This window comes from Cupressus sempervirens, chromosome 4 (genome assembly GCF_028749045.1).
Source record: "Cupressus sempervirens isolate cs-2001-9-10 chromosome 4, ASM2874904v1, whole genome shotgun sequence".
Classification (NCBI taxonomy): Eukaryota; Viridiplantae; Streptophyta; class Pinopsida; order Cupressales; family Cupressaceae; genus Cupressus; species Cupressus sempervirens.
Window position 1 is genome coordinate 848,087,903 of NC_143121.1, and position 6,634 is coordinate 848,094,536.

Genomic DNA, 6,634 nt, shown 5'->3' on the forward strand with positions numbered 1-6,634 from the left:
AAAAATGAAGGCATGACCTGAATCCTGATGCGAAACATGCCAACATATATGGTTTTTTTGCAAAAATAAAAGTGAATGTTCCAACCCGCGCTACACCTCGTTTGGAAGATTGAATGTACCATGGTCCTCCTCTATTACTGTGGCTCACAAATCTATTATGATAAGAAAAAAATAGAGAATTCGAAGATATTTCAAAGTTTTTGTATGAAGAAGAATGTACTCCGCATTTACAGAGTAGAAATGTATGGAACAGAGAAAAATAGGTTGGTGTGAACATATCCTTTCACGGTTACAGTAGGGTTGACATGGTCACCAAAAATATTGGCCACGATCGCAATGGCAACAAATAGAGCTATGCCATGAGCCAGCGCAATTGCAACCAGACCAGTCGGCGTTGAATCTGCACCTTCAGTAATTTTACAGAAAGCCATGACAATGCCTTCTCCAGCAAAGACAAAGATAAGAGTTGAAATAAACTCGGCCATGGCGGCTCTCAAAGTGTGGCGATCCGTGGCCTCCTCGGCCCTCCCAAGAGTGAATCTTCTGAGCGGCATGATTTCTTCCTTGTTCGCAAAAAATGAAAGGAAAAACTTGGAAGTGGAACAGGACGGATGGGGATTCGAACTCTGGACCTAATCGTGTACGTAGCTAGAAGAAGCCACTTATATGCAGCCTTTACACAAATGAATAAAAATTTTTTTCCTTTCATAACAAAGGTGAGAAAGCAAGCAGATGCTACTCTATATCGTATGCATTCCCTACTTGAAATCTAGGCTCGTGTTCGTGCCAGGTGTCTTTGACTACAAGACGAGACATATTTCCTTGCTTTGGTGGATGAGGATGCCAGAACAGTGGGAATGCCATTCTTACATAATTTTTTGCGCTTATTTCCATCTTGCTCTTGTGTGGAAGCTCAAGAAAAATGAGTGGCAAATGGCATTGCACGATCACAGCAAACCCTAGCTCGCATAGATCACAGGGTCAAATGAATGATGAATAATAAAAAAATATACAATGAAGAATGGTGAATAAAAATGGAAAAATCCCGCAAAAAAATGGAAGTTACTAAAAAATTGCAAAACTATCTCTGCAAATCAAGTCGAGAAGGAAGTATCCACTATGGAAAACAAAGATATCAAGAAAAATTAAAATCTCATATATTAAGGAAATATCAATTTTTTTAAAATAGATATATTTGAAATTCAAGTGAGGTATAGATTATATTAAAAAAATTAAATTCAAAAAAAATGAAATGGATTAAAAATATTTTAAAATATGAGTAGACTAAGATATGAATTTGGAAAAGATAGGAAAACCCTTTGGCGGCAAGCCTTCCAAAGGGGGTTAGATGAAAACTAATAGAAAATAAGAAGTAACTTGCACAAATTATAGCAAACAAAAGTTAATCAGGTTTGGCGGTAAACCAACCAAACTCAAAAAAAATTCAATTTCTTTCATCTTAAGAAGATTAAAGAAGAAATTACTGAAATCTCTCGAGAGAGTCTCCTTCGAATCGTACCTTCATGCAAACACTAAAAACAAAGATTAAACTGCTCTGATACCATGTTAGAAATGGAAAAAGAAATCTGTAAATAAGCAATACCAGGAAAGAATCTAAGTGAGTAAATGCATAAAAAGATATTACCATAAAATAGGAGAGAGAAAGCTTCAAGCTCCAACACCATGAGAAAAGATATTTGGAAAGGGGAAAGCAAAGAAAACCCCTTGTGACATTATGAATGAGGCATGAAAAGCCTAAGAAGAAACAGAGAGAGAGCAAGAGAGCAATGCTCATACAATAATTGAGAAGAGGAAGAAAACCTCATTGTGAAATGAGAGAAGAGGGTCATCTCTTAAATAGAGATGAGAGAGAGGAGTTAGAATGTAACTCCCATGTCTATGAATGCCACCATTCATAAGTGTGTGAGGCCAACTGTGAGATTCCTCTTAAGGAGGAATAATCTAAATTACAAATTACAATATATATTTGTCCTCACATATTCCACTAGATGACAAAATAAGATGTAGTAGAAAAAGGACAAAAAAGAAATATATTAGGATACCTTGGCTTATATCCTAATATATTATAACAATAAATAAAGGAGGTCTAACCTTGGTTTATAAACACACCAAGGAAAGATTACAACTTCTAACAAGAAGCTACTCTTGGCAATCTAGCTGAGAAGATTTTGAAAAATATGGTTGTTGCTAAAGAGAGATATGTGGAAGAAATTTAAATGGAGTGAAAAACATAGAGTGAATCCTATGTGAAAGCTCATGAAACTTTGTAACTAGGACAAGGAGAGTTGTAGAAACTAGTGAAGGGTCTGCATGCTAAAAAATTGAGAAATTGGCATGAGGAGTGAAAGTAAATATGGGGTTGCCCCTATTTTCTTTCTAAATTCCTACTTTTCTTTGCAAACTACCAATTTCATTTGTATTGCTGGGTAAAAGTACAAAGTTGTGTCACCTTTTAGGCTAACTTTTCAAAATGACAGAATTTGAATATTTCTATCCAAAAATGAATTTTATTCAAACATTTAATCTAAGATAAATTCATTCTAGCTAAGTTATATATGGTCTAACACTTTTCCAATTGGAAATGTCTATTAAATGCATGTTTTATGCTAGTTTGTATGCAATTACTAAAAAAATAAAATTCTTTTAGAAAATTGACGTGTCAATAACTCTTACCTTTTTTTATGATATTTTTTAGTAACATATAAGCACCATTTTATAGAGCTCAAAGTTAAGAATATTCTAATATAGATTTAATAGTATTTTAATTAGATATAGTATATTGTAATTACAAAAATCTACAAGCACGGATTTTAACACTAAAAAAGATGTTAGTTTTGAGAAAGAAAAAATATTAAAAATTATATGATGTTCAAGAGGAGAGATTCCTTGTCCAAAATGTCTAATTTTTATTCTAGTTAGAATATATATATAATTTTAAATGTGGTGTGAGATGAAAAATATTGATTTCAGGTGAGTTGAAATTTGAATCAGTATAAAAGAGAAAATATATAGGTCTAAAGTCAAATTTTATTTTTGATAATTCTAACTATATATTTTACCTATAACATAGTCTGAGTTCAAATGGAAATATGTTTATTTTCATATAGTTTTGCGGTGGGAACTAAATGAAGGATTTAAGCAAATATGCAAATCAAATACATAAAGCCCTCGAATACCTACATATAAAAAACTTGTCACAGAGAAGAAAATGATAAGAAGGGGCAAGGGTTTGCTCTGAAAACACACAAATTGTATATTTAAATGAAGAAGAGATAATTAATTACAAAGAGATAAATCCTTATAAAAGGAGATCAAAACTTGAAAAGGGTAACCTAATAAGTTACAAAGGGTAACCTAAAGGTGAAAGCTATTTAATAATTACTAATTAATTATTAAATAGAGAAAGCTAAAAAATGCATAAAGTGAAATCTTAAGAAGGGAGAAAAGGTAATTTAATAAATTAAATTAAATTAACCTTTTTCTCTAACACCCCCTTAAGATGAGTGACAATGCAAAAAGAGTAAGGAAAATACAATGCAATGCTGAAAGCAAACATAGGTCCCAGCAATAAGGCATGATGAGGTACTCAATCAAAAAAAAAATTTATGAAATGGAGAAATAGAGAAAACCCTAGTGGGAAAAGCTATACTTCAAAAAGAGATAGCTAAAGACTTAGTAAAGGATTGCAAAAGCCTCCAACTAGAGGAATATCCATGAAAATAGGAACAAAGAGTGATCATGAAGAAAATCACTAAAGCATGAAGAAGCTATAAAGCTCTATCAAAAGTAATTGCTAATCTAAAGAACCTCATCTAAAATAGAACCTGACCAAATAGAGAAAATTGTAATTTGCATCAAATCAAGTGGGAAAGAAAGGCAAACAAATGGACTTAAAAATATAGATATCATGAAACACCAAACCTTGAAGAGCTGATTAATCAAACCAAGGAAGGCTGCAATCAAAGTAGAAATGAAAAGAAAAGTTTCTATATGGTAGATGATCCATCTCACTAAAATGCATAGGTATCCAACCACTGCAATCACCTAGTACATTGGGTCAAATATTGAATACATAGTTCACTCCAACAAACCAAGAAAGCATTAGAAATAATAGAAGAAACCCCTAATGTAGATAGGGTGAGGTGACAAGCAACTAAAAAAGTGGGCCAAAAGAACTGCATGTCAAGGAACCATGATGAAGATGTATGAAAGAGTACATAAGTGTGTACTAAGGTGATCAATCTCAAACACATCATGAGGCTAATGTCATAGAAGGGACACTCAATGGATAAAAGAAGATGACAAACAAAGGAAAACATCAACCCCCCATGGCACTTTATTAAAGTAGTGCATGTACAATAGGGCACAAAACATAATGAACCTCAATAATACAACAAGTTGTATGAGTGTCCTCAGATGATACTACTTGAATCAGAAGGTAAAAAAGGACAAACAATTGAATTAAAAATATAGATGTAGTATGACACTTTATCTTAGTGTATTTGCATCAAACTAATAAATAATATCACGAATGATTAGAAATGGCAAAGATCTGATACAATATATAGTACAACCCAAAAGAAGAGATCTCTTGCCAAGAAAATGATCCCCAGATCTGAAACACCCAAGATATCTACCGTAGTAAAATAAAAAAAAAATAATGATAGAAAAAATATGGAGCAGAATCTAGAAAAAATCACAACATTTCTAAAAGGTAGATAGAACCATCTTTCCAAAAATACAACATTTTCAAAAAATTGAGATGCGATGCTCAAGATATGCCCTCCAGAGTGAAAAATAGAACATCCAGCTTTGACTACCAAAATAGCCAACCAAACTACATCAAAACCAAAAAAAACCCTACACTGATGTCTTTGTATTAGAACAAGCTTTCTAGTTCATCTTTTGGATCAAAAAATTACATCTGTATGCTCAAGTTATGGAGAAAAACTGATAGGGCCCCTAGTAATGCATAAAAATTATTATTCTTAAATAATAAGAAAAAAAGATTAATCAAAACACCCTGTACGACTGGCGAAGCAACGACTAAGTGGAGGGATGGGTGGTGTGTTGCCACAGAGTGGGATTGTAGAAAAGCTGCTAGTAGGCTACTGAGTAGTAACTGCCAGTAGTGACCACTATAGTTCTGCTATGGTTAGTTAATTGCTGGTGGGTTAAAAATCCACAAAATAATTTTTTTGTAATTTTTTAAAAAAATTCTACCTCGAAGTGTGTTCAAAGGCCATATGACCCTCCTAAGAATTTTTTTTTCCTTTCAGAATCAATGCTATCAAAAATGGACAAACTTTATATTTACACAAGGGTTTTGATGCCTTCTGGATCCATCTGTGAAGTCTGTTTGGCGTCAAACTACTCCAAAAATTAGTGGTCACCCTATATTCTTATGAAATACCCAAAAATTTCTAGATCTTATTTGTCAAACCCTTGTTATCCCTTTTTCTCCAAATACTGAACAAGCTATAGTAGATATGGCTCTGTACCATGAAGGATTTAAAAAAATATGTAAATCAAATCCACAAAGCCCTTGAATACCTACATATGGAAAACTTTTCACAAAGAAGACAAAGAAAAGAAGAGGCAAGGGTTTGCTTTGAAAACATGTAAATTGTATATTTAGATGAAGAAGAGATAATTAATTACAAAGAGATCAATCCTCATAAAAGGAGATCAAAACCCAAAAAGGGTAACCTAATAAGTTACAAAGGGTAATCTAAAGGTGAAAGGCATTTAATAATTACAAAATAAATATTAAATAGAGAAAGCTAAAAAATGCATAAAGTGAAATCTTAAGAAGGGAGAAAAGGTAATTTAATAAATAAAATAAAATAAACAATTTTCTCTAACACTAAAAACCCAATTTTCAGCATTTTTTAGCAAACAAAAAGTTATGTATAAATAATGAGAAAATATATCAATTTGTATTCCAAATAATTAATAAAAATTATAATCATAAACTTCATCCACTACTACACATTTTATTAGTTTACTTCAATTTTAAAATCTAAATAATAATATTAGTTTTATATCATTGAAGGTGAATAGTTATACTTTTGTTAGCCTTTTCCTTTACAAAAGTGTGACACGGGTTTGTGCTTTTACCCTACCAAGATATTTTAGTGCACTGAATGGTAGGTGAATAGTTAACACTATGAGAAAATAGATTGAAACTATTTTTCAAATCTACATTATTTCTCTTGCATGGTAGGTGTGTTGGAAATATAGGATAGGCTAGATTACTGAGAGGGGAGGGGTGAATCAAGAATGAATAAAACTTATTCTTATTTCACCAATTAGTCCTTCATATATATTCTAATCTAAATGCATGCATGAAAAATTGAAAGCTTTAAAACATTCATAACACTTTGACACAAGATATGGTGACCCATAAACCTTCCATATAGAAAGTAAAACTAGGGTGGGGATGATACCCACAAGATTTAGTACTGTAGTATAAAATTGTTTGATTAAGGCTTATAATTGATCACTTCTGATGATCTTACTTGTTAAGTGCAATAAGGAATGCTGGGTCCACCTTGCTAAAGGATTTACAAAAAATACAATGAAGTATGCACTCAATAAAGAGATTTACAAA

General features: G+C 32.2%; 1 pseudogene; it reads right to left on the bottom strand.

The window, feature by feature from the left end:
* Positions 1-227: 227 nt before the first annotated feature.
* LOC149564039 (aquaporin TIP1-1 pseudogene) lies at positions 228-554 on the bottom strand (annotated as a pseudogene).
* Positions 555-6,634: the final 6,080 nt, after the last annotated feature.